A 20,138-nucleotide genomic window follows, 5' to 3' on the forward strand; every position below is an offset into this window, starting at 1 on the left:
TCCCCCTACTTGTAGGCTCGTGCGCCGGAGCCGAGGAGGCGCGGCGTGGGGGATCATGGGGATCGATCGTGCCCACTCCCCCCACGTCCCGCGTTTATTACGCATTAAGGACGAATTCAAGATGCCACAGGAAGGCGAGCAGTCCCCCTGGGCCGCAGAAGATCAGCGCTCGGGCCGAGGCCAGGGAGTGGCGGGCCCGGGCCTGTGGCGGCGTCCCATCGCGCGCGCGTGCGTTGGCAGGTTTCCGCCGCCACGTGGCCCACCGAAGGGCCCGCGGTCAGCGCGCGGGTCAACCACCATCTTGTTTATAAGACAAAGGAGCTCTCTGAAGTCGGCCTACACCAGCAAAGCCGGCTCCTCAGGGTAAGAAGCTGAGCAAGCTTCTCGTCCCCCTGTCCGCCTCAAAGCTCGCTCAGCTTCGGGGACTACTGTCGGAGTAAATAGCCATGGGTAGCCAAGCTGGCTTCCCCTGGCCCTTCTGAAAAAATTACGAGCCCATCCGGCTCTCGAGAAACCCAAGACGCGGGGCCGCCTTTGTAAGTGCATCTAGTGCCACCCCTAATTGGTTTTGTAGTATTGACGACAAACCTAGTTGAGGGACTAATGTGTTTGTGAGAATTGCAGGATAACACAGGTAGAAGTCCCTCATTGATTCGGTTTTACTACCAGAGATGACCCCTAAAAATGTATGAAGACATTGAAGACAATGGTGGAACATGAAGATATTCACATTGAAGACTATGACAAGAGAAGACACCACGTGAAGCCTATGGAACTCGAAGACTTAGATCCTTCGTAGTCTTGTTTCATTTGTGTTGAGTCATAGCAACCACCGTACTGTCAAGTGGGGTCCAAGAGAACCAGTCAGAATGACTAAAGTGATGCCTAATTCAAATCCTATGTCTTCGAGCGAAGACTATGAGAGCAAATCTTGTCCAGAGTCGGACAAGTCAGCTTTACTTGTAGCCCAAGTAAAGTTGCCGTGTGAGTTTGAAATCTGACCGTTGGAACACGTGTCAGTTCCTTAATGTCACCAAAAAGGGGGAGATTGTAAGTGCATCTAGTGCCACCCCTAGTTGGTTTTGGAGTATCGACGACAAACCTAGTTGAGGGACTAATGTGTTTGTGAGAATTGCAGGATAACACAGGTAGAAGTCCCTCATTGATTCGGTTTTACTACCAGAGATGACCCCTAAAAATGTATGAAGACATTGAAGACAATGGTGGAACATCAAGATATTCACATTGAAGACTATGAAAAGAGAAGACACCATGTGAAGCCTATGGAACTCGAAGACTTAGATCCTTCGTAGTTTTGTTTCATTTGTGTTGAGTCATAGGAACCACCATACTGTCAAGTGGGGTCCAAGAGACCAGTCAGAATGACTAAAGTGATGCCTAATTCAAATCCTATGTCTTCGAGCGAAGACTATGAGAGCAAATCTTGTCCAGAGTCGGACAAGTCAGCTTTACTTGTAGCCCAAGTAAAGTTGCCGTGTGAGTTCGAAATCTGACCGTTGGAACATGTGTCAGTTCCTTAATGACCCAGGGTCATTTTGGACAAATCAGGTCGGGTTGCCCTGTGGCTATATATAGTCCACCCCCTACAACCTTAAATGGTTAGCTGCTCAGATTTCAGTGCACGGCTTTTGTCGTTTGAGAGCAACCAACCTCGAAGCCTTTGAGAGAAAATTCCTAGCGAGGAGAAAAGCCCTAACCACCCAGAGCCAGAGTAAATTGGGCATCATTTAAGTCTTCGTGTCTGAGTGATCTGAAGACTTATTACACTTGAGGATTGTGCATCCTCCAGACGGTTAGGCGTCGCGTTCTGAGCATCCAAGAGAAATTGTGGATTGCCGGTGAACGAAGTCTGTGAAGGTTTGGGAGTCTACCTTGAAGACTTACCAGAGTGATCGGGCGAGGTCTGTGTGACCTTAGCTCAAGGAGAAAACGGTGAGGACTGGGTGTCCTGAGCTGCGTGTTCAGGACTGGGTGTCCGAGACTGTGTGTCCTTTGATTTAAATACCTAGCCGCTCCAACCAAACGTACAGTTGTCACAGCAACTGGAACTGGTCCAACAAATCATTGTCTTTAGCGTGCCACTGGTTTCATTTTCCCTCCCATTTTAACTTACTGTCATTCAGTGTGAAGACATTGCTTGTTTGCTCTATCTTTTGTCTTCATAACGTAACCATATGATTTGATTGGCTTCACAACTTCTTCCTACCTGATCCTTATTACACTGCTGCTACTTGTCATTGTGCTTTCACCCTATTGAATACTTGACCATGGCTTGCCTAGTGTAATCTAACTTCCGCTGCTTAAGTAATAGGCCTATCTGTGCTGATTGTCTTCATAACTCTCACGTTTTGAAGACTTTCATAAAAATCGCCTATTCACCCCCCTCTAGTCGATATAACGCACTTTCAATTGGTACCAGAGCAAGGTGCTCCCTTGTTCTGTGTGATTCGGTTTAACCACCTGGAGTTTTAGCTATGTCGACTGCAGGGATAATCAAAGTCTCCGCTGTGTGCCCCGTCTTCGATGGAACTGAATATCCCTACTGGAAGAATAAGATGCGCATGCATCTTGAAGCCATTGACGTCGACCTATGGTATGTCGTCGAAAACGGCGTTCCCAAGGCTGGATAAGGTGTCACTGCTGCTGATGTCAAGAAGTTCACTCAACTAGACTCTACTACCAACAATATCATCTGTGGTCATTTGACCAAGGGACAGTACGGCCGTGTGAGTGCCTTGAAGACATCCAAGCTGGTCTAGGACTGGCTCTCCAATGTCAATGAAGGCATCTCAACCCAGAGAGATCAGAGAATCAATGTTCTTCGCAACCTCTTCAACCGCTTCAAGCGAAATGACAATGAGAATGTCCAGCACACATTTGACCGGCTCACTGACATCACGAATGAGCTTCAAGCCCTCGGCGCCACTGAGATCACCAAACATGAAATCGTCAAGACGCTGCTGAGATCACTTGATAGTTCGTTTGACATTCTAGCCCTGATGATTCAAGAACGTCCTGATTTCAAGACACTCGATCCGTCTGACATACTTGAGAGGCTCAACACACATGAGTTCCAGCTGTCTGAGAAAAGAGATATCTACGGTCCAAACTATGGGCGTACTCGTGCCTTGAAGGCAAAAGTTGTGTCCTCATCTGAAGAAGAATCCGACAGCAGTTCTGATGATCCTGAAGACATTGGAAGGGAACTTGCAATGCTTGTGAAGAAGTTCCAGAAATTCACCAAGAAGAAAGGCTTCAGAAAGTCTTCACGATCAAGCTCGAGGAATGATGAAGCATCTGCTCATGACTACAAGAAGAAGACATGCCACAAGTGCAAGAAAACTGGACACTTCATCTCTGAATGTCCACAGTGGGACAATGAGAACAGAAAGAAGAAGAAGAGCAAAGAATATGATTCTGACGACAAGAAGAAGAAGAAATATTCAAAGTCTTCCTCCAAGTCTTCCTCAAAGTCTTCATCACACAAGAAGAGCTCATCTGGCAAGGCACGTGCGTTTGTAGGCAAGGAAATGGACTCAGAGGAGGAGTCTGCTTCTGAGGAGGCAGAGATGGAGTCTAAGGAGGAGTCTGATTCTGGCATTGCGAGTCTGGCTACAGCATACGTCGCCAAGTCCATCTTCAACACTGAAGACAATGACTTCATCACCAACACCGATGCAAATGACAAGGACGACTCCACTCCTACCTACTACTTCATGGCCCGTGGTGCCAAGGTAAACAAACGCACTACTCACTATCAAACATCCAGTGACGATGACTCTGATTGTGATTCAAAACCCAGCTACAAAACACTTGCTAAAATTGCAACTGAACAACAAAAGGCCATGGAACATATTCAAAAACTGTTAGACAGAAGCGATGATCTGTTGGGTGCTGAAATGACTCGTTCTGAATCCTTAATTGAAGACATAAAAAATCTTCACGTTAAGTATCAGGAAGTTGAAGATCATCTTGAGACTCTCTCAACTACTCATGAAAAGCTTTCCTATGATTATCTTCAAAGAAAGCAAGAACTTGAGAAGTTGAGAGCGGATCATGAAGATCTCCAAAAGGAAAACGAGTCACTTCGAGCCGAACAGACCAGTTCCGCTCAGGAAGGATTTGAACCACCATGTCTTAAATGCATTGAGCGTGATACTGCTACTTCTGTTGCTGAATGTTCCACTGCTACTGCCGTTGCAATATCTTCAACTGTTGATGTGGTAACTAACCCCTCTGCTGAGGACACCACTGCTATTGCTGATGAGAATGCTAGGTTGAAGACATTGCTTGAAACAGGGATGTACAAAAGTCTTAAAGGGCATCATACATTATGTGATGTCCTCAAGAAGCAGATTCTGAACCAAAACCCTAGGAAAGAGGGTGTTGGGTTCGTAAGGAAAATAAATGCAGATGGCTCTTACTGGAAACCTGAGCAGTACCCCAAAACCACATGGGTTGCTGCAAAGGAATCCTCAGCAGATCCATCCAATCTGTCTGGCTTCACCTGTGCTAACCCCATTATCATTGATGAATCCTTTGATGCAAACTATAAACTGTTTAAGAATCAGAATGGTGAAGTGTTTGCCAGGTACATTGGTACTAACTGCAGGAATGGACCGCCTATGAAGAAGATCTGGGTTCCAAAAACGTGTCTGGAGAATCTTCCGGTGAATGTCTTCATGACACCTCACATGAAGAAGACAAACCTCAGACCAAAGGCTTCATATGGTCCAAAGGCTTCATACAGACAGGACTCACCTGAGTCGCACTAACGCAAATGTTTTGCAGGGAAATCATACTCAGGCATATGAATATGAGAACGGTTCATCAAACCGCCATGTTCATATGAACAGGAACTATTCTGCCTATTCTTATGAGTACTATTGTCCGCCCGCTAGACTGTTTGCTAGGGATCCAAAGCCAAAATTCTCAGATGCCGCACTTAGACTTATTGCTTCTAAGCCACCCTTGAAGATGTGGGTGGTTAAGAAAGCTTAACTCTCTTTTGCAGGGAAAGGTCTCCAGCAGAAAACCAAAATCTTCTGACGCTATTGCTGGGGACCTTAAAAATCTTGCAGGGCACAAGATAAAATGCCCTAATGGCATCACTATGTATTTCGTTCCTGAATCGCATGCTACCCTACCCATTAGTCCTAATCTGGATCTAAGTTTTCATAATCCACTGGTTCATCAAATGTTTTTGCTTCACAATTCTCTTCATGAAGCCTATCCCCCTAACTGCACTGTAGGGTACGACACCAGCGTCTTCAAAGTCTTCAGAATGGATTATTGACAGTGGGTGTACAAATCACATGACTGGCAAAAGAAGCCTTCTTATGGACTCAACCTTACGTCCATCCGACAAGAGCTAGATCACATTTGCTGACACTGGTAAAAGTAAGGTATTGGGTCTAGGTAGAGTTGCAATCTCAAAGGATCAACACATGGATAAAGTCATGCTTGTTGAATCTCTTGGCTTCAACTTAATGTCTGTCTCAATGCTTTGCGATTTGAACATGGTCGTAATATTTGGAAAATATCGTTGCCTGGTACTAATGGAATCTGACAAATCTCTAGTGTTTGAAGGGTATTGGAAAGATGATCTATATGTGGTAGATTTCTCAGCAGGGCCACAACTTGCAGTATGTCTTCTAGCAAAGGCTTCAGAATGCTGGCTTTGGCATCAGAGGCTTGGGCATGCTGGCATGAGGAACCTCCACACCCTTGCGAAGAAGAAGCATGTCATAGGCATCGAGGGCGTCAAGTTCAAGAAAGATCACTTATGCGGTGCCTGTGAAGCAGGGAAGATGACAAGGGAAAAACATCCTTCGAAGACAATCATGACCACTACTTGACCCTTCGAACTGCTTCACATGGATCTTTTTGCTCCCACTCACTACTCAACTTTTTCCACTACTGCATGCCTCTATGGCTTCGTCATTGTTGATGATTACTCTAGATATACTTGGGTGCACATAATCCTTTTTAAGACTGAAGTGCAGGATGTCTTCAGACACTTCGCAAATCGAGCTATGAACAATTATGGCGCCAAGATAAAGCACATCAGAAGTGACAATGGCACTGAATTCAAGAACACTGGCCTTGATACATATCTTGACACATTGGGCATCACTCATGAATTCTTAGCTCTGTACACGCCACAGCAAAATGGCATCGTCGAACGCAAGAACAGAACACTCATTGAGATGGCCAGAACAATGCTAGATGAATACAAGACTCCAAGAAAATTCTGGACTGAAGCCATTGACACTGCATGCCATACAATCAATCGTGTTTATTTTCACAAGCTTCTGAACAAAAAATCTTATGAACTCCTAACTGGCAAGAAGCCAAATGTCAGCTACTTCAGAGTATTTGGCGCAAGATGCTGGATCAAGGACCCACACCACACCTCAAAGTTTGCTCCAAAAGCACATGAGGGCTTCATGCTTGGATATGGAAAGGATTCGCACTCCTACAGAGTCTTCAATCTCTTTCACTACAAAGTGGTTGAAACAGTGGATGTGTGGTTTGATGAAACCAATGGTTCACAAAGAAAGCAACTGCCAAATGTGCTAGATGAAGTTCCAGCTAGTGAATCAATCAAGCTTATGGGAACTGGAGAGATTATACCTTCTGAAGCTCATCCTGAAGAAGAACTCATCATCTCAGCACCTGATCCACATGAAGATAATTCTCAGCCTGAAGACATTCCTCACAACGACAACACAGATCAACAAGAGCAAAGTCTTCGCCCGGTACATCCTCGTGTTGCCAATGAAGTGCAGATTGACAAAATACTTGACAGCATCAATGCACCTGGTCCACTCACTCGTTCAAGGGCAACACAGTTGACAAATTTCTGTGGGCACTTCGCATTCGCCTCAATTTCAGAACCCAAGAAAGTTGAAGAAGCCTTTATGGAACCTGAATGGATTCAAGCTATGCAAGAAGAGCTTCAACAGTTTGGGCTGAACAATGTATGGGAACTGGTTAAGCGTCCTGATCCACGGAAGCATAACATAATAGGCACCAAATGGATATACCACAACAAGCAAGATGAGCATGGTCAGATCGTTAGAAACAAAGCTCGCCTCGTTGCTCAAGGATATACTCAAGTGGAAGGCATTGACTTTGATGAAACCTTTCCTCCTATGGCTAGACTTGAAGCCATACGTATTCTGCTGGCCTATGCAAATCATCACAACATAATTCTGTATCAAATGGATGTGAAGAGTGCCTTTCTCAATGGCAAGATTGAAGAAGAAGTGTATGTTGCACAACCACCAGGGTTTGAAGATCCAAAACATCCTGACATGGTATACAAGCTCAATAAGGCACTGTATGGCCTCAAACAAGCCCCTCGGGCCTGGTATGATACACTCAAATACTTCCTGAAGAGCAAAGGCTTCATACCTGGTTCCCTAGATCCCACTCTCTTCACGAAGACATATGATGGTGAACTGTTTGTGTGCCAAATATATGTGGATGACATTATCTTCGGCTGCACCAATCAGAAGTACAGTGAGAAGTTTGGCTATATGATGCAAGAGCAATATCAGATGTCCATGATGGGGGAGCTGAAGTTCTTCCTCGGTCTTCAAATACGGCAACAACGCAACGGTATCTTCATATCACAAGAGAAATATCTTAAAGAGTGCCTGAAGAAGTTCGGTATGCAAGACTGCAAAGGCTTCACAACACCAATGCCAGCCAAACATCATCTAGGTCCCGACGATAATGGTAAAGAGTTCGATCAAAAGGTATACCGCTCCATGATTGGTTCTTTGCTTTATTTATGTGCATCTAGGCCAGATATTATGCTTAGTGTTTGCATGTGTGCTCGATTTCAAGCGGCACCAAAGGAGTCACATCACTTAGCTGTGAAGCGAATTCTTCGATATTTGGCGCACACCCCAACTCTAGGATTATGGTATCCAAAGGGCTCAGAATTTGATCTGGTTGGATTCTCGGATGCTGATTATGCTGGTGACAAGGTTGATCGCAAGTCTACATCAGGCACATGTCATTTTCTGGGACGATCACTTGTATGTTGGTCTTCAAAGAAGCAGAACTATGTATCTCTCTCCACTGTTGAATCTGAATACATTGCTGTTGGATCTTGCTGCGCTCAGCTTCTGTGGATGAAGCAAACTCTCAAGGACTATGGCATTCATCTGAAGCAAGTGCCACTTTACTGCGACAATGAAAGCGCCATCAAGATTGCCAACAACCCAGTTCAGCACTCGAAGACAAAGCACATTGAAATTCGTCATCACTTTCTCAGAGATCATGTTGTGAAGGAAGATATTGATATCATACACGTCAACACTGAAGAGCAATTGGCAGATATCTTCACCAAGCCCTTGGATGAGAAGAGATTTTGCAAGTTACGGTGTGAGCTAAATATCTTGGAATCCTCAAATGTCCTGTGATCAGGCACACATCCTAACACTTATGCATATTGATGACTTAGGTGTGCAACACACGAAGTAACATATATCTTCAATCAATGAAGACATACATTGTAAGTGTGAATACATTAATGTGGAAATTGACTTCGAAGCGCCGCGATAATTGTGCGCCGTGTCTAAGTCTAATACTTCCTATACGGTGGGTAACGCCACCACCAAACGTTCTATTTTGAAGTGTTTCACTCATGGCGTTACCTTGCAATGTCTTCACATTTGGTTTGGCTTCAATCTCAACATGTCTTCATGATTATCCTCACTATGTTGATTATATATATATACTAGTGTTCTGTCCTCTACAGCATTCACTTATAGCTATGTCTTCTTGTTTGAATCTTTTGAACTAAGTGAATGTGATCGGACCCTAATCTCTCTATGCTTTCTATCTCAAATTCTATCTCTCCAAGTCATATGCATTCTATTGAAACTGTCGAATGTCTTCTCTGCGTCCTTGTCAGCAGAAGACACAAAGACAAACTTTAAAACCGTTTTCAATGCTCATTCATCCACAAGACATCCGGAGAAGTAGGAACGACCACCCAACAATCCAGGCGTGCGTGGGATGTGGAACTACCCCCGATATTCTGCATGGTGGACACGTGCAATTCAGATGCGAATCGCCAGGGGCACCTGTGTAATAGTGCAGTGCCGCCTCTATCCCTATAAATACACGATTCACTGCGGTCATTATCTCTTCTTCCACCTTCGCTCGCACGAACCCTAGCGCCACCGCTAGCTCTCGATGACGCCGGCGACAAAGCGCTTCACTGCCGCAACCTCTCCGACGCCGTTTTCACGCTGACCGCGGACATCGTCCTCTCCGCTGTCGCCGTAGGTGTCTTCCGTCGCCAAGTTAGGGCACGGAGGATCGAACTGCTCGGCCTCATCTCCCACTTCGTCTAGCAGTTCCAAGTGTGGTAAATAAAACCTCTTTTTACAGCCTCTTTTGATCCTATAGTTCAGTCACTTTCTGCCATAAGAAGTTTCTGTTCTCACAAGTTAGATCTCTCTCAGTCGGCATCTCATAACCTGCCTAGTATATTCACTTGTGCTTCATGAAGTAGTTAGATTCCTCACTTGTACTGATCTGTGGGTTTGTACAAATCTGGAACCAACTTCTTTTCTATGAGTGAATGTCTTCGCACGCTGAGGTCAATGTCTTCCAAACCGATTTATCTTCAAAATCTTCTGAGAATGCATATCACCTCTTCCCCTTCCCTCGCACCTTAATGTTGTCACAGGTACATGTCTGTGGGAGAATCCTTTGGTTCTCATAGTCTGCATTCATTTGCAGAGTACTTACAGCATCACATCAACTCTCCTGAAGCCAGTTCCTGTTGGTCAAGCAAACGGAAGCCTTTGAAGCCTTTGAATGTTTTGAAGCCTTCCAAGTTAAGGTTTATGGCTTCAGAAACAGCAGCAAGGAAGGGGGCAGACAGAGACGTGAGGGAACATCCAAGGATCTGCCTGATGAATTGGCAGAGATGTACAAAACTGATCCTGAAGAGAACTATGGTCAGAGCAAGACTAGAATCCAATGGATTCGAAGATATTGGGCAGAGCAATGGTTCCACTACCGCTTCGTCACTCAGGAATATGCGGAGAAGTATGCCATCAAGAACCCATGGGGAGACGTACTGTACAAAAATCTCGTACCCAAGTCCATAGACGAAGCCATTGCTCGAGGCTTCTTTCCATGCATGGTCAGAGGACCGCTGCCTGCTGACGCTCATCCATCAACTCTACTCTGGTGTCGCGATGACAATCTGTTCAAGCGCAACTACTAGTTTGCTCAGAACTCTGCGAAGCAAAACAAGAAGAAGTTGGGGTTAGACTTCAACCCTGGTCCCTCCGCACCAAGAGCTGACGGCACACGTGACGCAGAACCAAATATCATCGGTCTGTATGCAAATCTTGAGGGCCTCATCACCCGCATCCGAGTACTAGGGACTGCCGTGAATGACCCTCCAGCTGATTCTAAGTCTGATGAAGCTCCTGCTACTCCGAAGCCAAAGAAGTCAAAGAAACCAAAAGCTTCGAAGCCGGCCCCTTCACCCAAAATCTCAAGAGCGAAGCCATTGGCAACTGCACCTCCTGAAGCAAGTGTGCAGTCTAAAGACATATCAAGAGTCTCCAAGCCCCAGGAAGCCAAGAAGCCTCAGCCACATACAGGCAAAGAGCTCACAGCTGCTGCCATTCTGCGCTGCGAAACCATTGATCTATCAAGCGATGAAGATCTTGGAGGTGATGCTCTTGAGTAGCTCATCAAGAGCAAGGAGGAGGCTGAAATCTTCAACAATCTGCCTCTGTTTGATGTCGCCATCATCCACAACTTTATTGATGAATGGTTTGCCTCCCCGCACATATGCTTCGAAGATCTGCAGCTGCCCATAGGCCTCAGCGTCGCTTTTCAAGGCGCTATCGGTTCAGAACTTGCAATTCCCCAGTGCATTGTCGAACTGAAGCAGAAAATTGATTTTGAAAAGGCTAAGTTCAAGAAGCAAATGGCCAAGCTCAGCGTGCAAGAAGTGAAAAACTTCAAGATCATGTTGCACGAGCTGAAGGAGAACTTTCTGAAGACGCGTGCCGAAGCTCAAGGCTCGCGAGAGCGCATGAAGACTCTGGCTGATCGATGCATGCAGGCCTACAATGAGGCCGAGAAGCGCAAGGCACTTGGGCGTCCAGGCATCGACCCCAGGATGGCCGCGAAGAAGAAAAAGAAGTCTGTTGTACCTGAACCAGAGGCACCAAGGTCAGAAGCTGCTCCGATTGTCTTCCCCACTGCAACCACTGGCTCGAAGCCAAAGAGTCGGTCAACCGCCTTAGAGCTCAAGAAGACACGGACTGCAGAGGCTGAAGCTAGGAAGAGGAAACACTCTGAAGCCTCTCCTTCTGACCCCACCACCAAGAAGCGCAAGACCAAGAAAACCCGGGCTGCTCCCACAGAGCCCTTGATAGTTGAACCCCTCTCCGTCATCTATCCCGAAGCAGATCGTCAGCTGACAGTTCATGAGCCTGCTTCCACAGAGGCTCCTGAAGCTGAAGACATCCCAGCAGCCAACCCCAATGCTGCTGAAGACATTGGTCACCAAGACAATGTACAAGATGATGCAGCCCTTCCTCAGCTTGATACAAGCGAACTGATAAGCATTGGTCATCCATTGACGCCAATTGCACAAGATGCATCGTGGGCAGATCGCCCACAAGAGGAAGACAATGAGGCCCAGACCACTCCAACTCCAACAGCGTCGCCTGCATTTCGCAGGCTTCGCAAAGGACCAAGGCCTCAAGATCCTGCTAAAGATATTCCGGCTGCATCAGCCGAAGAGAATGAAGAAGAACCCCAAGCTCCATCTCCCCCGCTACAACAAGAAGCAGTTCTCCAGGAGAACGTGCCTGAGTCCGTCCCTCTCACTACATGTGCTGAGGCTGAAAACATTGAGGCTGCCACAGACAACACTGAAGCTAATGTGGAGCCCTCCTCAACAACAGCTTCAGAAGACACTGAAGCTACTGCTCCTGACACTTCTGTGCCTGAGTCTGCTGCCGGTCCTCAATTCAACTATCATGTTGCGCACCGGCCTCAGGTCCAGAAGCCGATCCCACGACTGCCAAGGTTCCCAGGTCCTGCATCAGCTCCTGGCTCCTTCAACATCAATAACTTCAGGGCAGATAACACGTTTTTCAACAGCTCCAAGAACCCTTATTCAAGGGAACGGATTGTATCAGATAGGTTCTGGAGCTATCAACAGCGCAGCTATTATTCATGCATCCTATACAACCAAGGCCGCATCTTTCCTCACAAGCGCCTTGAGGTTGAAGCTGTTGCTGGTCTGCCCGGCCTAGAAGAAGCACTGGATTGCTTCAAGCAAGTGGGTCTGCTGCCGTTTATCACAGATGAAGAGCACTGGAATGAAGAGCTTCTGCTTCAGTTCTATGCCACCCTTCATATCAAAGGCTACAACAGAGACCCGAAGACTTGGGTCCTGGAGTGGATGACCGGCAATGTCCATCATGAAGCCAATGCTTTCGATATCATTGAGCTTACCGGCCTTCCCACTCCTGGCGAATTCTTCGAAGAAGGCTGCCAACTCCATGCTGAAGCAATTGAGAGCATATTCCAGCGGCCTGAGCCAAATATGAGTCAGATGCTCTCAATGATGAAGCCATTGCCTCATGATGCACCCTATCCGACTGAGTTCTTCGTTGAAGACTTAGAGTACCTGCCCAGAACCATATATCATATCCTCAGGCGGACTCTCTGGCCCATTAAGGGACACTCTCCACATGCCAAGGTTGAGGGTGCAATGAAGACTCTCATCTTCTGTATTCTGCATGGCAAATGCTTCAACGCACAGGATTTCTTTATACGCCAACTCGCAGCATCCGGCTCAGATCTCTTTGGTTTGAAGTTTTATGCTCCTTGGGTTATGAGGCTGATCAAGCTTCACTCTGCGATCTCCTATCGGCCCTCAGCCCGCAACCATAGGATCTTCTTGCCTGATGCAGACACCTCTGCTGAAGCAATATATCCTGAGCCTGCCAAGCAACCATTAAGTCTTCAGAATGCAGAACACCAGAGCTTCACTCAAAATGTTGAAGGTGTCGAAGCCATCTCCAGAGTGTATCCGCTGGCTGGTACCACACGTGCACCTGCATCTACTGAAGCCACTGACAGCACAGCTGCTCAGAGACCCAAGAAGCGCACTCGTGCCCTCAATGACCGAGAGCTTCTTGTGGCTCTTCACCAAAAGCAAGATAGGCATCACGATTGGCTCAAGAGGCAGATGAGAAGCATAATGGAAGACGTCAATCGCATCAGAAATCTGGCAACCAAGAATGCATTTGTCGCACACGAAACCTGTCGCCGCACTTGGAAAGGCCTCACAATGATGTGTCCTGAAGCTGAACTTCAAGAGGATGGCTTCACAGAGCGCTTCAAATTTGACTCCACGCCTCCTCGAAGAACCATGCTGTGCCGCACTCCATCACTTGAAGATTCGGAGTTCTCTTCTTCTGCTGCCACGGTGACTGCACGGATTATTGAAGAAGAAGACGACGCTACTTCACCTCCACCTCCTTCAGCGCGTGTCGAATCTGCACCAAGCTCGTCTGCACCGCCCAACACCTCCACCGACCCTGCTGCGCCTGGGAACGCGTTGAAAACTCTATGTCTTCAAACCTTTTTGGTCATCACTGACAAAAGGGGGAGAAGCATATGATGTTTATAGTCTTCAAGCGGGTCACTATGGGCGGGTGCCTTTATATTTTGCTACATTTTGCTTCATGCTTACAACTCCCGTTTTTGCTACATTTGCTTCCTTGAGTTGTAACACTTAGACTTGATGGTCGTCTGCTACCTGTTTGTCACTCTGTTATGTGAAGATAAATTCCGCATGTGCGACGATAAATTCCGCACTTAGATCATTCTGCAGATGTCCATTTTCCATTATGCATGTCATTATCTTCGTATACTCTTACATGCATAGTGGATTGTCATCATAAGTTGAAGTGGATCTCCACAAGTACAACCTGCCATGTGCATTTGCATTCAAGAAGCAAATTACTTATATGCACATCTTCAGGGGGAGCCTTGCAGCTTATGAAGACAATTCCTTTACAATTTCACAAATTATGTTCCCCGTTGAAAACTTCAACTAGTTTGTCATCAATCACCAAAAAGGGGGAGATTGTAAGTGCATCTAGTGCCACCCCTAGTTGGTTTTGGAGTATTGACGACAAACCTAGTTGAGGGACAAATGTGTTTGTGAGAATTGCAGGATAACACAGGTAGAAGTCCCTCATTGATTCGGTTTTACTACCAGAGATGACCCCTAAAAATGTATGAAGACATTGAAGACAATGGTGGAACATGAAGATACTCACATTGAAGACTATGAAAAGAGAAGACACCATGTGAAGCCTATGGAACTCGAAGACTTAGATCCTTCGTAGTTTTGTTTCATTTGTGTTGAGTCATAGGAACCACCATACTGTCAAGTGGGGTCCAAGAGACCAGTCAGAATGACTAAAGTGATGCCTAATTCAAATCCTATGTCTTCGAGCGAAGACTATGAGAGCAAATCTTGTCCAGAGTCGGACAAGTCAGCTTTACTTGTAGCCCAAGTAAAGTTGCCGTGTGAGTTCGAAATCTGACCGTTGGAACACGTGTCAGTTCCTTAATGACCCAGGGTCATTTTGGACAAATCAGGTCGGGTTGCCCTGTGGCTATATATAGTCCACCCCCTACAACCTTAAATGGTTGGCTGCTCAGATTTCGGTGCACGGCTTTTGTCGTTTGAGAGCAACCCACCTCGAAGACTTTGAGAGAAAATTCCTAGCGAGGAGAAAAGCCCTAACCACCCAGAGCCAGAGTAAATTGGGCATCACTTAAGTCTTCGTGTCTGAGTGATCTGAAGACTTTTTACACTTGAGGACTGTGCATCCTCCAGACGGTTAGGCGTCGCGTTCTGAGCATCCAAGAGAAATTGTGGATTGCCGGTGAACGAAGTCTGTGAAGGTTTGGGAGTCTACCTTGAAGACTTACTAGAGTGATTGGGCGAGGTCTGTGTGACCTTAGCTCAAGGAGAAAACGGTGAGGACTGGGTGTCCTGAGCTGCGTGTTCAGGACTGGGTGTCCGGGACTGTGTGTCCTTTGGTTTAAATACCTAGCCGCTCCAACCAGACGTACAGTTGTCACAGCAACTGGAACTGGTCCAACAAATCATTGTCTTCAACGTGCCACTGGTTTCATTTTCCCTCCCCTTTTAACTTACTGTCATTCAGTGTGAAGACATTGTTTGTTTGCTCTATCTTTTGTCTTCATAACGTAACCATATGATTTGATTGGCTTCACAACTTCTTCCTACCTGATCCTTATTACACTGGTGCTACTTGTCATTGTGCTTTCACCCTATTGAATACTTGACCATGGCTTGCCTAGTGTAATCTAACTTCCGCTGCTTAACTAATAGGCCTATCTATGCTGATTGTCTTCATAACTCTCACGTTTTGAAGACTTTCATAAAAATCGCCTATTCACCCCCCCTCTAGTCGATATAACGCACTTTCAGCCTTCCCCTAGCCGGACGTCGCCTTGGCCGGCTTTCGGAAGGGGCCCCGACTTTAGCCCTTGTGAAGAAGGCCATGGGAGGGCCGACTTCACGAAGCCGGCCGCAAGAAGGCCGGCTCCCATAAAGAGATCAAGACCGTACCCTCGAAGTTCGCATCTACCTAGCGGTGATGAGACGGGGCGTGGCTACAGTGAAGCCTGCCACCCCCGAATCTCGGAGCACGACCGGCACAGTGCGCCGTACGGGAGGCCACGACTCGCCCGGCGCGGCACTGTCGCCACGACAACCCTGACACCATCCACGACGGGCCACCAGCGTGGCCCCCAAGGCGGTGGGCCCTTTTGGGCAGAGAGACCCCAAAGGCGGCCACACCTCTTCCCAAGTCGGCCAGAGAAAGGGACGGCTCCCCACAGCCGGCTTGCCCTCTACCTCGAAGAAGACGCCCCATTAAGGAGACAAGACGAGGTGAGGCTACAATAACCGCCCGCCAGGCGGCGGCACTGTAGCCACGCTTACCCCAACAAAGCCCATGTCATCAAGATGAAGCAACAGTAACCAGCCGCTGACTCGGCCCTGACCAATGGGGCCTGCCTGTCGGCCAGGGTCCGACAGCTGGCGGGACCCACCAGTCGGCGGGCCCCAGATGCCGGCGAACACAGTCGCAGACAGCTGGGCTCCACGCCCAGTCGGATTACCATTGTACCCCCGGGGGGTAGGCCTATATAAACCCCCCGGTGCACCCATGCAAAGGGTTCAGCCCCTAGCTAGTTTTAGACACCATACGAGGAGAGGAAGCGAGCTAGCCGTGCTCTCCTTCCTCCTCTCACCCGAACAGCTCAAGGAGCATTGTGTAACCACTCGTCCATTGAGTGATCATGCGGAGACCCCGCAGAGCAGCAGTAGGGGTGTTATCTCCACGGAGAGCCCCGAAGCTGGGTAAGATCCGCCGGCGTGCATGTCTTCGCCTCATCCCGTTTCCAGGCACCGGCGATGTCTTATTGGCTCCCACAATGATAAGCCACCCGTTGGCATATGTCGCATCTACCACCCGACATCATGGATCATATGGATGTTCCAGGAGTTGAAGTTAATATTTCAAGCAAATACCCGAGTTGAGAGATATGAAGTCTCCAACAAGTTCTATAGCTAAAAGATGGAGGAGAATAACTCAAGCAGTGAGCATGTGTTCAGATTGTCTGGGTACTACAATCGCTTGAATCAAGTGGGAGTTAATCTTCCAGATAAAATAGTGATTGACAGAATTCTCTAGTCACCACCACCAAGTTAGTAGAACTTCGTGATGAACTATAGTATGCAAGGGATGATGAAAATGATTCCCGAGCTTTTCATGATGATGAAATTGATGAAAGGTAGAAATCAAGAAAGAGCATCAAGTGTTGATGATTAACAAGACCACTAGTTTCAAGAAAAGGGCAAAGGGAAAGAAAGGGAACTTCAAGAAGAACGACAAGCAAGTTTCTGCTCAAGTGAAGAAGCCCAAGTCTGGTCCTAAGCCTGAGACTAAGTGCTTCTACTGCAAAGGGACTGGTCACTGGAAGCAGAACTGCCCCAAGTATTTGGCGGATAAGAAGGATGGCAAAGTGAACAAAGGTATATTTGATATACAGATTATTGATGTGTATTTTACTAGTGTTCATATCAACCCCTCGGTATTTGATACTGGTTCAGTTGCTAAGATTAGTAACTTGAAACGGGAGTTGCAGAATGAATAGAGACTAGTTAAGGGTGAAGTGACGATGTGTATTGGAAGTGGTTCCAAGATTGATATGATCATCATCGCACACTCCCTATACTTTCGGGATTAGTGTTAAACCTAAATAAATGTTATTTGGTGTTTGCGTTGAGCATGAATATGATTTGATCATGTTTATTGCAAAAAGGTTATTCATTTAAGTTAGTGAATAATTGTTGTTCTGTTTACATGAATAAAACCTTCTATGGTCATACACCCAATGAAAATGGTTCGTTGGATCTCGATCGTAGTGATAAACATATTCATAATATTGAAACCAAAAGATGCAAAGTTAATAATGATAGTGCAACTTATTTCTGGCACTGCCATTTAGGTCATATTGGTGTAAAGTGCATGAAGAAACTCCATGCTGATGGACTTTTGGAATCACTTGATTATGAATCACTTGATGCATACGAACCATGCCTCATGGGCAAGATGACTAAGACTCCATTCTCCGGAACAATGGAGCGAGCAACTGACTTATTGGAAATAATACATACTGATGTATGCGGTCCTATGAGTGTTAAGGCTCACGACAAGTATCGTTATTTTCTGATCTTCATAGATGATTTGAGCAGATATGAGTATATCTACTTGATGAAACACAAGTCTGAAATATTTGAAAAGTTCAAAGAATTTCAGAGTGAAGTGGAGAATCATCGTAACAAAAATAAAAGTTTCTATGATATGATCACAGAAGAAAAATATTTGAGTTACGAGTTTGGCCTTCAGTTAAAACAATGTGAAATAGTTTCACTACTCACGCCACCTGGAACACCATAGTGTAATGGTGTGTCTGAACGTCATAACCGTGCTTTATTAGATATGGTGCGATCTATAATGTCTCTTACTGATCTACCACTATCGTTTTGGGGTTATGCATTAGAGACAACTACATTCACGTTAAATAGGGCACCATCTAAATCCATGGAGATGACACCGTATGAACTGTGGTTTGGCGAGAAACCTAAGCTGTCGTTTCTTAAAGTTTGGGATTGCAATGCCAAATCGGAGAAGTAAATCGGAGAAGTTTCAACATGATAAGCTCGAACCCAAATCGGAGAAGTAAATCTTCATAGGATACCTAAAAGAAAATGTTGGGTACACCTTCTATCACAGATCCGAAGGCAAGTTATTCATTGCTGAGAATGGATCCTTACTAGAGAAGGAGTTTCTCTCGAAAGAAGTGAGTGGGAGGAAAGTATGACTTGATGAGGTAACTGTACCTACTCCCTTATTGGAAAGTAGTTCATCACAGAAATCTGTTCCTGTGACTACTACACCAATTAGTGAGGAAGCTAATGATGATGATCATGTAACTTTAGATCAAGTTACTACCGAACCTCGTAGGTAAACCAGAGTGAGATCCGCACCAGAGTGGTACGGTAATCCTGTTCTGGAGGTCATGTTACTTGACCATGACAAGCCTACGAACTACGAGGAAGCGATGATGAGCCCAGATTCCGCGAAATGGCTTGAGGCCATGAAATCTGAGATGAGATCCATGTATGAGAACAAAGTATGGACTTTGATTGACTTGCCCAATGATCAGCGAGCCATTGTCGCAAAAAGGTTTTTCGACAAGTTGAAGGTGTTGACTACGATGAGAGTTTCTCACTCGTATCTATGCTTAAGTCTGTCCGAATCATGTTAGCAATTGCTGCATTTTATGAAATCTGGCAAATGGATAAAAAAACGGCATTCCTTAATGGATTTATTAAAGAAGAGTCGTATATGATGAAACTAGAAGGTTTTGTCAATCCTAAAGGTACTAACAAAATATGCAAGCTCCAGCGATCCATCTATGGACTGGTGCAAGCATCTTGGAGTTGGAATATACGCTTTGATAAGTTGATCAAAGCATATAGTTTTATACAGACTTGCGGTGAAGCCTGTATTTACAAGAAAGTGAGTGGGAGCACTACAGCATTTCTGATAAGTATATGTATGACATATTGTTGATCGGAGATGATGTAGAATTATTCTGCAAAGCATAAAGGAATGTTTGAAAGGAGTTTTTTCAAAGAAAGACCTCGGTGAAGCTGCTTACATATTGAGCATCAAGATCTATAGAGATAGATCAAGACGCTTGATAAGTTTTTCAATGAGTACATACCTTGACAAGATTTTGAAGTAGTTCTGTAACATCCCAAATTGTCAATTTGGAATGTTATACAGCAGATCATCATGCATATCATATTTTCTTGCATTTTGGTTGATCCTAGAAATTTCACGCAACTCAAGGACCCTCGGAGAGAGTTGGAGATTTCGTTATTTTCATATTTGAGTTTTCTCAAATTTTGAAAAGAGGATCATTTGATTTATTTATTTCATCTTCAATTATTTTTCCAATATCAAATATGAGAGAGGGAATAATATGACTTTCCCAAAATTTAGGAAAAATGAAGATTTAATGAATAAATCAAATTTTGGTTTCGGTGTTTGTTTGCTTTTTCTTTGGATAGGGAAAAATGCGCGTTTTCAAAAATTGCATTTTAGGCTCGGAGAAAAGTTCATTTTGTTCGACTCATTTTTAGGAGTCGGGGAAAATTTACTTTAGATTTTTCGGAGTTCGTTTAGATTTCTTTCTTTTGTTTTTCTGCGCGCGTAACCGATTAAAAAAACTCCCGCAGGCCAGCCGGGCCAAGGCCCAGCCGGCCAGGCCGCCGCCGCCCCGCCCTAGGCCAAGTCCTAGGAGGACTCTAGGCCGGCGCCCCCCTTGCCCCTTGCCCAAGCATCTACCCCCTCCCCCACCTAGTATATATACCCCTCTACCCCCCCTCTCCCCACACCACCCCAAGCCCCAAGCCCGCC

The sequence above is a fragment of the Triticum dicoccoides genome, chromosome 2A, assembly GCF_002162155.2.
Source record: "Triticum dicoccoides isolate Atlit2015 ecotype Zavitan chromosome 2A, WEW_v2.0, whole genome shotgun sequence".
NCBI lineage: Eukaryota > Viridiplantae > Streptophyta > Magnoliopsida > Poales > Poaceae > Triticum > Triticum dicoccoides.